General features: G+C 38.5%; 1 pseudogene; it reads left to right on the top strand.

Annotated features, from left to right (window-relative positions):
* The first annotated feature begins 959 nt into the window (after positions 1–959).
* LOC125164852 (tigger transposable element-derived protein 1-like) lies at positions 960–3,545 on the top strand (annotated as a pseudogene).
* Positions 3,546–11,797: the final 8,252 nt, after the last annotated feature.

Below are 11,797 nucleotides of genomic sequence, written 5' to 3'. Positions count from 1 at the left end.
AAGACATGTGCTTCTTCACCCACTGTTGTTGGGCATGATCATATTATTTGTTTTGGTCCACAGAATGTTAGCAGAAGTGACATTGTGCTAGTTCAATACAGAAGCCATAAGAGACATCATCTATTGCCACCATCTTTTCTGTTCTTTTCCCTCTACCAATAAATAACTCGTATAAATAAGGGTTGCTTCTTTGATTTGGGTTCAAATGATAGGAAGGAAATGATAAAACTGATCTGAATAGAGCTTCAGACAATAGCTGACAAGATGGATTGACATGGATAGATAAATTAAGGTCAACAAATAAATGTAGATTATATGGTAGGTCACTAAAATTTTTTTAGTTTTGCATAAATCTGACTTAAATACAGATTTTGGTGTTAAGCCATTGAATGTTACCATAACAAAACTTCCAAATGATCCAACAGCTATATTTAAAAAATTTAAGACCATTATATTTTTTAGTTATTTTCAGAAATATCAAGATAGGACTGGGCTAAGAAAACTGGAAAGTCACCATGAAAGATTTATTTTCCAGGATATTCTTCAAATGGGGCCAACAAGAATTTTGGAAGAAGGACATCCAAACACTCAAATGAAATTTCCAGGAATATCACTGGGTGGGGAAGCAATGCAAAGGAATTGAATAAGGGCCCTGGTCTCAGAATAAGGAGTGCCTGTGATATTTGCCAGGTAGTATTTCAGAACTGCTATGGACCAGTGACAAAAATGCATTTCCCCTTTCCAAATCAGAGGCTTACTGTCTCTGTTCTCTCTTCATATACTCTCTATAGCCTCATGTGCATGTGGGTGCCATGATGAGATACTCATTGCTTTAGCATGTAGATCTCTAAATCAAAAGATAGTGTGTGTGTGTATATATATATATATATATATATATATATATATATATATATATAGTAGAGTCTATCATGAAATTATGGTATTAAATTGATGCCACAATGGATGGAAGTGATGAGAGCTCCTCCGGGAGAATGGTAGTGTATTTTGCATATGAAAAACAAAGAAGTGAATATTTGTGATGAGGAGTACAAACTATGTTATTTTGCATTATTATTTCTCATTCTTTACTCTTGCTTCCTATACAGTGAGATATATCATGCATATTTTATTATATGTATATACATATACATTACATAAAATATCAGTATATTTTATACATAGGAATACCTCATTTTATTGTGCTTTGCCTTATTACACTCTACAGATACTGTGTTTTTTTGCAGTCTGAAGCTTTGCCCAACCCTATATTGAGCATCTTTATTTGTGCCATTTTTCCAAAAGTATTTTCTCATTCTATTTCCCTGTGTCATGTATTCATAATTCTCATAATATGTCAATTTTTTTCATTACTATTGTATTTGCTAAGGTGGTCTGTGACCAGTGATCTTAGAATTTACTATAATAAATGTTTTGTATGCTCATATCAAACAGCAAACTTAATAAATATTGTATGTTGGTGAACTAAATCACCTCTCTCCTTCTCCTTGGGCCTCCCTATTTCCTGAGACAAAACAATATTAAAATTAGGCCAATTAATAACCCTATAATAACTTCACAATGTTCAAGGAAAAGGAAAAGTCACATGTCTCTCACTTTAAATAAAAAACTACAGATGTTTAAACTTAGGAAGGAAGGCACGTCAAAAGACAATATAGGCACAGAGCTAGGCTTCTTGCACAAAACAAGTTAGCCAACTTGTAAATGAAAAGGAAAAGTTTTTAAAGAAAATTGAAAGTACTAGTCCAGTGAACATATGAGTGATGAGAATGCAAAACAGCTTTACTGCTGAAATGGAGAAAATTTGAGTGATCTGGATAGAAGATCAAACCAGCCACAACATTCCCTTAAGCCAAAGCCTAATCCAGAGCAAGACCCTAACTCTCTTCAATTCTGTGAAGGCTAAAAGAGGTGAGGATGCTGCAGAAGAAAAGACTGAAGTTAGCAGAGGTTGGTTTCTGAGGCTTAAGGTAAACAGCCATCTCCAGAACATACAAGTGCAAGGTGAACCAGCAAGTGCTGATGTAGAAGCTACAGCAACTTATCCAGTAGATCCGGCTAAGATAATTAATGAAGGTGGGTACACTAAACAACAGATTTTCAGTGTAGAAAAAAACAGCCTTCTCTTGGAGAAAAGTTATCATCTGGGACTTTCATAACTAGAGAGAAGCCAAAACCTGGCATCAAAGCTTCAAAGGACAGGCTGACTCTCTTGTTAAAGGCTAATACACCTGGTTATTTTCAGTTGAAGCCAAGGCTCACTTATCACTCCAAAAATCCTAGGGACCCTAAAAGAACTATGTTAAATCTCTTCTTCTTGTGCTCTATAAATGGAACAACAAAGCCTGGGTGACAGCACATCTGTTTACAACATGGGTTCACTGAATATTTTAAGCCCAGTGTTGAGACCTACTGCTCAGAAAAAAAGATTCCTTTCAAAATATTACTACTCATTTATAATGCACTTGCACCCTAGAGCTCTGATGGAGATGTTCAAGGAGATTCATGTTGTTTTTATGTCTACTAACACAAATTCCATTCTGCAGTCCATGGGTCAAAGAGTGATTTCAACTTTCAAATTCTGTTATTTAAGAAATAGATTTTTTAAGGCTACAGCTTCCATAGATAGTGATCCTTCTGATGGATCTGGGAAAAGTACATCTAAAGCCTTCTAGAAATAATTCACCATTCTAGATGCCATCAATAACATTCATAATTCTTGGGGAAAGGTCAAAATATCAACATTAGCAAGAGTTTGTAAGAAGTTGATTCCAGCCCGCATGGACAACTTTGAAGGATTCGAGCCTTCAGTAGAGGAAGTAACTGCAGATGTGGTGGAAATAGGAAGAGAACTAGAATTAGAGGTAGAGTCCGAAGATGGGGCTGGATTGCTGCAATCTCAATATAGAACTTGAATAGATGAGGAGTTGTTTCTTGAGATGAAATCTGCTCCTGGTAAAGATTCTGTGAAGATTGTTGAAATGACAACAAACAATTTACAATATTATATAAACTTAATTGATAAAACAATAGCAGGGTTTCAGAGGATTGATTCCAATTTTGAAAGAAGTTCTATGGTGTGTAAAATGCTGTCAAACATCTTTGAATGCTACAGAGAAATTGTTCGTGAAAGGAAGAGTAAGGGATGTGGCAAGCTCCATTGTTTTCCTGTTTTTTTTTTAAGTTTATTTATTTATTTTGAGAGAGAGAGAGAGAGAGAGAGAGCAGGGGTGGGGGCAGAGAGAGAGGGAGAGAATCCAAAGCAGACTCTGTGCTTTCAGTGCAGAGGTCGACATGGGGCTTCACCCAACAGATGGTGAAATCATGACCTGAGCTGAAATCAAGAGTTGGGTGCTTAACCCACTGAGCCACCCAGGTGCCCCTCGTTGTTTTCTTCTTTTAAGAAACTACCACGGCCACTCCAAACCTCAGCAACCACCCACCTGATCAAGCAGCAGACATCAGCATCAAGATAAGACCCTCTACCTGCAAAAAGATTACAACTTGCTGAAAGTTCAGATGATTAGTAAGTTTTAGCAATAAAGTATTTTAACCGAGTTTTAGCAATAAAGTATTTTAACCGAGGTATATACACTTTTTTCTGACATAATACTATTGTTGCATATTTTTTTTAATTTTTTTTTTTCAGCGTTTATTTATTTTTGGGACAGAGAGAGACAGAGCATGAACGGGGGAGGGGCAGAGAGAGAGGGAGATACAGAATCGGAAACAGGCCCCAGGCTCCGAGCCATCAGCCCAGAGCCTGACGCGGGGCTCGAACTCACGGACCGCGAGATCGTGACCTGGCTGAAGTCGGATGCTTAACCGACTGCGCCACCCAGGCGCCCCACTATTGTTGCATATTTAATAGAGTACAATGTAGTGTAAATATAACTTTTACGTGTACCAGGAAACCAAAAAATTCATTTGACTCATTTTACTGCAATATTTACTTTATAGTGATGGTCTGGAACTAAACCTACAATATCGCTGAGGTATGCCTATATGTATATTATGTTATAATATACATACTATACATATATACATATAATATTATAATGTATACATATATACATATATTGTATTATTTTTTTATACATTCCCCCCATCTATTGTCCTGTTAAGCTCTCCTCCTCCTATAGGAGGAGTTAGATCCTCAACTCATTGCTATGAATCTCAGTCACATGATCTGATTAAGGTAATGGAATATGAGCCAAAGTGACAATATGCCAGATATGAACTGAAACTTTAAAATGCATCTTATTTAAAATGCACCTGTGCCTGGGTGGCTCAGTCGGTTAAGCGTTGACTCTTGGTTTCAGCTCAGGTCATGATCTCACAGTTTCACGAGTTTAAGAGTTCGAGCTCCACATTGGGCTCTGTGCTGGCAGCATGGAACTTGCTTGGGATTCTCTGTCTCCCTCTCTCTCTGCCCCTCCTCAACTTGCACTGTCTTTGTCTCTCTCAAAATAAATAAATAAAACCTAAGAAAAATTTAAAATGCATCTGTTTTTCTATCATTAATCTTGCTCTGCCATGAGAAAAGCATGTTACAAACAGAAGCCGCTCTTTTAACTCAAGTTCTAGAGTGGGAAAAGACGTGAATCAGGTGATCACAGGCCGACAGAGCTCAGTAGACTTGCAGAAGACACAACAGACTTATAACCATCCAAAGACTATGGGAGTAAAAATAAATTCTGTTGTTTGTAAGCTATTAAAATTTGCAAGTTCTTTTGTTACCACAGAAAATTTGACTGATATACAAGACAACAAAATTCTTGGTGCAATTGATGTGCTATCCTCTGTGAATTCAAATAATATTTACTTACTAGCCCTAATGTTGCAAGCACAGTATAACTCTGTGGATGTAAATATTTTGTAAAAAGAAACATTCTTTTTTTATTGCCCACAATAAAATGGATATTGCCATAGTAGAGAAACATTTACAATAGTATGTGATAAATGTCATAATATAATTATATCTTGGTTTATATTTGTGTGGAGTCAGAAGATCATCTAACACCACCTGAGATAGAAATACAGAATTTGGAAAAGAATTTTCCGAACAAGTAATAACTAATCTGAATCTTGAAGGTAAGCAAAGGGTTCACTGAAAGGGCAAATTGAGAAAATGCATTACAGACACAGGGTGCATAGGAATGAGAGTAAAGAATGAGACATATATGGTGCTTATAAATCAGTCATAGAAGCCTGGGTCATTGGTAGGTACGGGATAAGAAAAGTCAGTGCCAAATTAAAATGGACCTTCCTCATTGCACTAATGAGCTTGCAATTCACCCAGTAGGATGAATGATAGCCAGATGAAAAATGGATTATAGATCCAGGGAGAAAAGATGAGCGGACTGTAAAAGTGCATGCAAGAAATTGAACTAAGACACTGTCATTGGGCAATTAGACAGATAAGCTTCCTGCTTGCTTTGGAGGGGAAAAAAAAAAAGACCAGCAGGAATTTAGTTTCACTCTGATGCACAAATGTTAGCGTTAGCCAAAGAGCAAAGCTGACATTGATGTCATTGCATCCACCCTGTGAGGATAACCAGAGGCTCAGCTACACTTCTCTAGCTCTTGCTGAGACACAGAATTTAGACATCTGCACAGCTGAGCCAAGGTCAAGGTTCAGGGAGAGAGAGTAACCCTGCAGCTTCTTTAAGCCACATCATTCCCAAGGGTTACCCTGGACCTATGTCTGCATCCTGTGGCCAGGATAAAGAGAAGGTGGCAGATAGTTGCCAGGGGTGAAGGTGGGTAAAATAAGGTTGGGGGAAGAGAGAGATGAGAAAAGCCTTTCAATATTGGCATCATTTTTGTCTTTACGTTATTTTGTCCAGGTACCAATACGTTTCCCTCATAATCTTTGAAGTCCTTGGGGTTCATTCTCCATTTGTTTGAACCATACTGGCAATCTGATGAAAATTAATTGTGTCTTGTTCTAGAAATATGGAATTAGCCAGAAGGCTCACTCCATATCAAAAATAAGGAAATAAAACATTGTATCTTAAGTTGCTTGTAAATAAATTTGAGGAGAGGAGCAGGGGCATCTATAAGAATAGGGGGTAAATATTCTGCCAGTGGTTGTAGTGGTGACATGGGCAGTTTACCACATAAAGAAAAAGACTTAAGCCCTTCTTAAGCAGTCAGACATACTCACAAGTAATGCATACATATTTTGTTTCCTATTGCACAGAAAAATCAAAAAGAAGAAAGCATCACCAAGCTAAAACAGTCCGAGTAACAGTGAAGTGACCATGTCATCTCAAGAAAAACTCAGGGCAACATGAAAAGCAGCCTGGAAGAATTTTTGAACAACAGAAATTCTATGAGTTCAGTCTTTAATATATAACCAGTCTTTTCCAGACAGTAGGATTGCTTACAAGAAGAGGCACAGGGGCATTTTCTCATTTCTTTTCTGCCACCATCAAGGAAAGAAATCTATTTTTATAGAGGCCGACAGATCCAGGTTTATCAATAATGGCAGTAATAACAACACTAACAGCATTGACATTTTTACGATAGGAATTTTATTACTGTTCCGACTTGCAAATAAAAATAAAAGAAATAAATATTTCATTCCCTGTTTCCAAAGGAGGATAAATTAATCCTTGTTTCTTTCAGAGGAAATGAGAAAATTATTTAAGTTTTCTAACCTACAATTGTTTGGAGGGGCCGCAAAGGGAACTTAATTAAAGAGAGGTCTTGGAACAAGAAGGAAGACCTGGAAGAAGGACTTGAGAAGTCCCAAAGCATAAAGCAGTCTTAGGAGGAAAACAAACATAAAGATTAGAACGTAATAAAAAGAACCAGGGAAGTAAGTGGAGTTTTGATGAAGAGACATCTAATTTTGTTTGTGAGCAGGAGGGCTGAGCTCCCCCAAAGAGAATAGTGATAGAGACAGGAGCAGATCAATAAAAGATTTCAGACTTGGAGAATGGCTAGCACTTTGATTTGGGGTACGCTTCTAACTCAAAGTTCCTGAGATAAATGTGATATCTGCATAAAGCATTGGGCATGGAAAACAACACAACCTTTGACTAAGACTGATACTTCTGAGTATCAGTCTTGAAAACTTGGAAGCAGCTGAGGTTAAAATTCCAGGATCTTCCTAGATGGTCACCAGAGCCTCACAACAAGAACCAAAGTAAGTACTTAACTGTATACATTTATTTTATGGGGGGCCGGGGGGCAAAATCTGCATAGTTGACCAAGGTTTGCCTGTATAAACAACGTATAGGATTTTTAAGAATTAGATTTGATTCTCAGAAGTCCAATAAGATTAGAGAGATGACAGAAAACAAAACTAGGTGGATGGATGTGATAAAAAGATGAGCAAGACCATTGTAACTAGTTTTCTTTTTGACTGTGCACATCTCATTTTCTGCTTCACATCCAGTGCTCTGTGATGGCGAATACCTTCCAAACAGAGTTCTTTCTTTGGTGTTGCCTGTCAATTACTTTCTATTGCAGCTACTTGTTCTCTTACCTTCCACAGTAATATTTACGATTCATGAGTCTGGAGGTTAAGGAAGCAAGTGCTTGTCTGCGTGCCATAAATTAATGCTCTCTGTATAAAATTCATGACCCTGCTTTCACACACTGGAAAGGAATAATAATAAAAAAAATTGCTGTCATTGTCTGTGTCCTTTGCCAGCTGAGGCTGATATGTAACAGCAGGTGCTTTAGAAAGAAATGCTGTTGGCACTTGTAAAGCCTGGGCAGCCACAGCTCTGTCCTTTTTGCTTAAGGAAACAACATTGTTTCCTTTGATGTTGGACTGTCAGGAGGGATTTTTGCAGCACAGCTCAGGCAAACAAAGTGGCACAACATGAAAACGATTTCAGAACCAGGACTTGACTGGAGAATTTGAGAGCATCACTGGTCAACAATCAGAGGAGAAGGGTCTTTTTAATGATCTTTAAATAAACTTGCTAACCACGAAAATCTCTGCCCTGAGTCCCACTTGTTGGAGGCAAGACTGGATATATTTAAACAACCGCAAAGCTCTGCATAATAATGTCTAAATCAAAACATGCCTACGGACATGATATTGAAGTAGCCAGGATTAAGTGCAGGATTGTTTTTAATCAGATGGGTCATTTAAAAATGCTAATGTCGTTTACAAAACGATCTCCAGAAAGTAGAGTCATAGCTTATGTTTCTTTAGGTCATTAGAGATTTCAAAGTGCTTCTACTCAAGTTTTTTTTCTTTTGAAATTAAACAGCCTTGAGGAAAGATACCACAATTCCAGTTGTCCCTAGTAACAAAATGAGGATCAGAGAGGCCAAGAGTTCTATCCGAAGTCACATAACCAGTAAGAAGCAGCATTGATACAAGAATCTGTTTCCCAGCGCAGCTTAGGACAATTTTCTGTACCTCAGTATGTCCAAGTGTTTTGAGATGTTCCCAAGAAAATGCAGAATTATTTTCAGGGGTAGAGAGAGAAGCTGGTACCTGTTACATACACAGAAGTATTTGTTTGCACCCATCCTTAGTTCTTCCTGTCTCAGGATCTTAACTCAGCTACATTCTCTCACGACTTCACCCCTAGAACATGGAGAAGTCTGTGGTGCACGCAACTTGTACAAATGGACTTCTGTTTTCCAGTTCCACATGAAAGGAGCATGGAAGTCACCATTCTGTTCTAACAAGTGAAGAACTGAATAGACTAAAAAAACAACAACTCTTTTTGAAACCAGAAAAGAGGAGAAGACACAGGGCAAACTGCAGCTCCCAAAATTTGACCAGCAAAGGCAGGCTTCCTGGAGCAGAGATCCCAGAGCAGAAAACACCAGAGGGGAGTGTGCTTTGTGAGGAAGGCCCGAATGGTAACTGAAAAAGTGCTGGAGGCACAGTAAGGGCAACTCTGAGAGTTAGAAACTCCAGGGGGACCCAGTCATAGAGGGCCCCACGACATGGTGAATTTACCTCCAGGAGATCAACCAGGTTCCCAAAGGAAATTTACGAGGAAAATCCCCTCATACTTCTAGCAAGGAGCAGGGAAAGGAACCATTTTGAAATACTCAGCATACTCTGTTGTCCTTAACAGGGGCTGCCTTCAGAGGAAACTAGTTAATTGCAGCCTAACCTATTGGGGTATCATCAGAGCCTAACTGACCTGGGGAAGGGAAATACCCAATGCCAGCCAACTCCAGCCTTCCTGTTATACCTGAGCAGGGAGAAAAAGACTCGGAAACACTTGTGAAGTTCACAGTCCAGGGGCTCAGGCTCACTAAAAGACAGAGATCTAGTCACAGGACTGTAGACCCCTTCCCCTCCCCTGACACCTGACCATCATATTCCCAAAGACTATTTGCAACACTTCCTTCCACACAGCACATCACGTCTGGCTATCAAGAAAAAGAAATTACAGGGGCGCCTGGGTGGCGCAGTCGGTTAAGCGTCCGACTTCAGCCAGGTCACGATCTCACAGTCCGTGAGTTTGAGCCCCGCGTCAGGCTCTGGGCTGATGGCTCGGAGCCTGGAGCCTGTTTCCGATTCTGTATCTCCCTCTCTCTCTGCCCCTCCCCGTTCATGCTCTGTCTCTCTCTGTCCCAAAAATAAATAAAACGTTGAAAAAAAAAATTAAAAAAAAAAAGAAAAAGAAATTACAAAGCAAGCTAAAAATCAGAAAACAAAACAAAACACAATTTGAAGAGACAAGTTATCAGAAGCAGACATGGCAGAGATGTTCAAATTATCAGGCCAGGAATTTTAAACACCTATGATTAATATGCTGAGGACTCCAACAAAGAGACAGCATGGGAGAACAAACCAGCAATTAAGCAGAGAAATGTAAATCCTAAGAAAGAACCTAAAAGAAATGCTACAGTAAAAAGCACTGTAACAGAAATTTAGAATGCATTTGATAAGCTTATTAGCAGACTGGACACGGCTGAGGAAAGAATCTCTTAGCTTGAGAATATCTCAGGACAAACCTCCAAAACTGAAAAGCAAACAGAACAAAGACTGAAGGAAAAAAAAAAAAAAAAAAAACCAAAACAACAGAACAGAATATCCAAGGGCTGGAACACACACAAAAAAAGGTGTAACATACACATAATGAGAATACTAGGAAGAGAAGAAGAAAAAGAGGAACAGAAGAATATTTAAAATAATAATGACCAAGTATTTCCCTCAGATCAATGTCAGACACCAAACCACAGATACAGAAAGCTCAGAGAACACCAAAGGATAAATTAAAGAAAAAAAATTATACCTAAGTATATCATTTTCATTTTTTTTTAATTTTTTTTAACATTTATTTATTTTTGAGACAGAGAGAGACAGAGCATGAATGGGGGGAGGGCCAGAGAGAGAGGGAGACACAGAATCTGAAGCAGGCTCCAGGCTCTGAGCTGTCAGCACAGAGCCTGATGCGGGGCTCGAACTCAGGGACCGTGAGATCGTGACCTGAGCGAAGTCGGAGGCTCAACCGACTGAGCCACCCAGGCACCCCAAGTATATCATTTTCAAACTAAAGAACAGCAAAGACATAGAAAAGTCTTGAAAGAAGCGTGGGGGAGGGGGAGAGAGAAAAGAAAGAAAAAAAGTAAACATCTTACTTTTACAGGAACAAAGATAGGGATACATGCAACTATCCTTAGAAACCACACAAGGAAGAGGAGAGTGGAATGAAATATTTACAGTGTTGAGATTAAAAAACATCAGCCTAAAAGTTGTACAATATATGTCTGCTAAAACAATTTACCTGTATAGGTCTATAAATAATAGCGCTTAGTTATTTTTTAATTTTTTTTTAAAAAAATTAGAGTTTATTTAATTATCTTTTGGGAGAGAGCAGGAGCATGAGCGGGGGGAGGGGCAGAGAGGATGAAAGGGAGGGAGAAAGAGAGAGAGAGAGAGAGAGAGAGAGAGAGAGAGAGAGAGAGAGAGAGAGAGAGAATCCCAACCAAGCTCAGCGATGTCAGTATGGAACCCATAGCGGGGCTCCAGCTCACCAACCCTGAGATCATGACCTGAGCTGAAATCAAGTCAATGGCTTAACCAAATGAGTCACCCAGGGGCCCAACAATAGGACTTATTTAAAAACTATTACTTCCTGAAAATGGTGAAATTATATATACCTCAGGTGACTGTTGCATCATTGTTCAATTTCTAGACCCCAGTCCCTTTCTGCTGTTCACCAGAGCAACACCCACCAGTGATAGCCAAAACTTAAAGAAAACATGTTCGGAGTCAAATCACCCGCCCGGGACAGACCTTTCTGTGTTATGAAAATTAATGACTCAGTAATCCTTGCTTCCTGAATCCTAAAAATATGTTGAGAAAACACAGATTTGAAGTGAAAATAAGGGCAATAGAAAGTAACAATGTCTTCAGCTTTCATTAGCTTCTCAAATGAGGTCTCTGACTCAAAAACCTGGTTGTGTGTCTCTTTTATGCACAAATAAAGCAACTAAGGTTTGTCGTATCGTATGGAAATAAAGTTTCAGATCTGGGTGAAACCCAGGTCTCTTCACTTGTATTCCAATTTTGCTTTTGTTGCAAGAGATGGTTAGTACTTTAGTAGTTTTCCATATGTCTTTAGTGATAACCTTTTTTTTTTCTTTTTTGTTTCTTTTTTTCCCCCTTTTTTAACTTATAATTAACAAACCAGTGAAGATTTCCATGTCACTGTTAGGACTAGGTATATAATAAAATAGGAATCTTAACAAGATCAGACAAGAATTGATTACTTAAAATTTGTGGTCTCAAACCCCAAATCCTATGTTTCACCCATTAACCTAGATTACATCTCAGTAT

This window comes from Prionailurus viverrinus, chromosome A1, assembly GCF_022837055.1.
Source record: "Prionailurus viverrinus isolate Anna chromosome A1, UM_Priviv_1.0, whole genome shotgun sequence".
NCBI lineage: Eukaryota > Metazoa > Chordata > Mammalia > Carnivora > Felidae > Prionailurus > Prionailurus viverrinus.
This window is presented reverse-complemented; position numbering and strand designations above follow the sequence as displayed.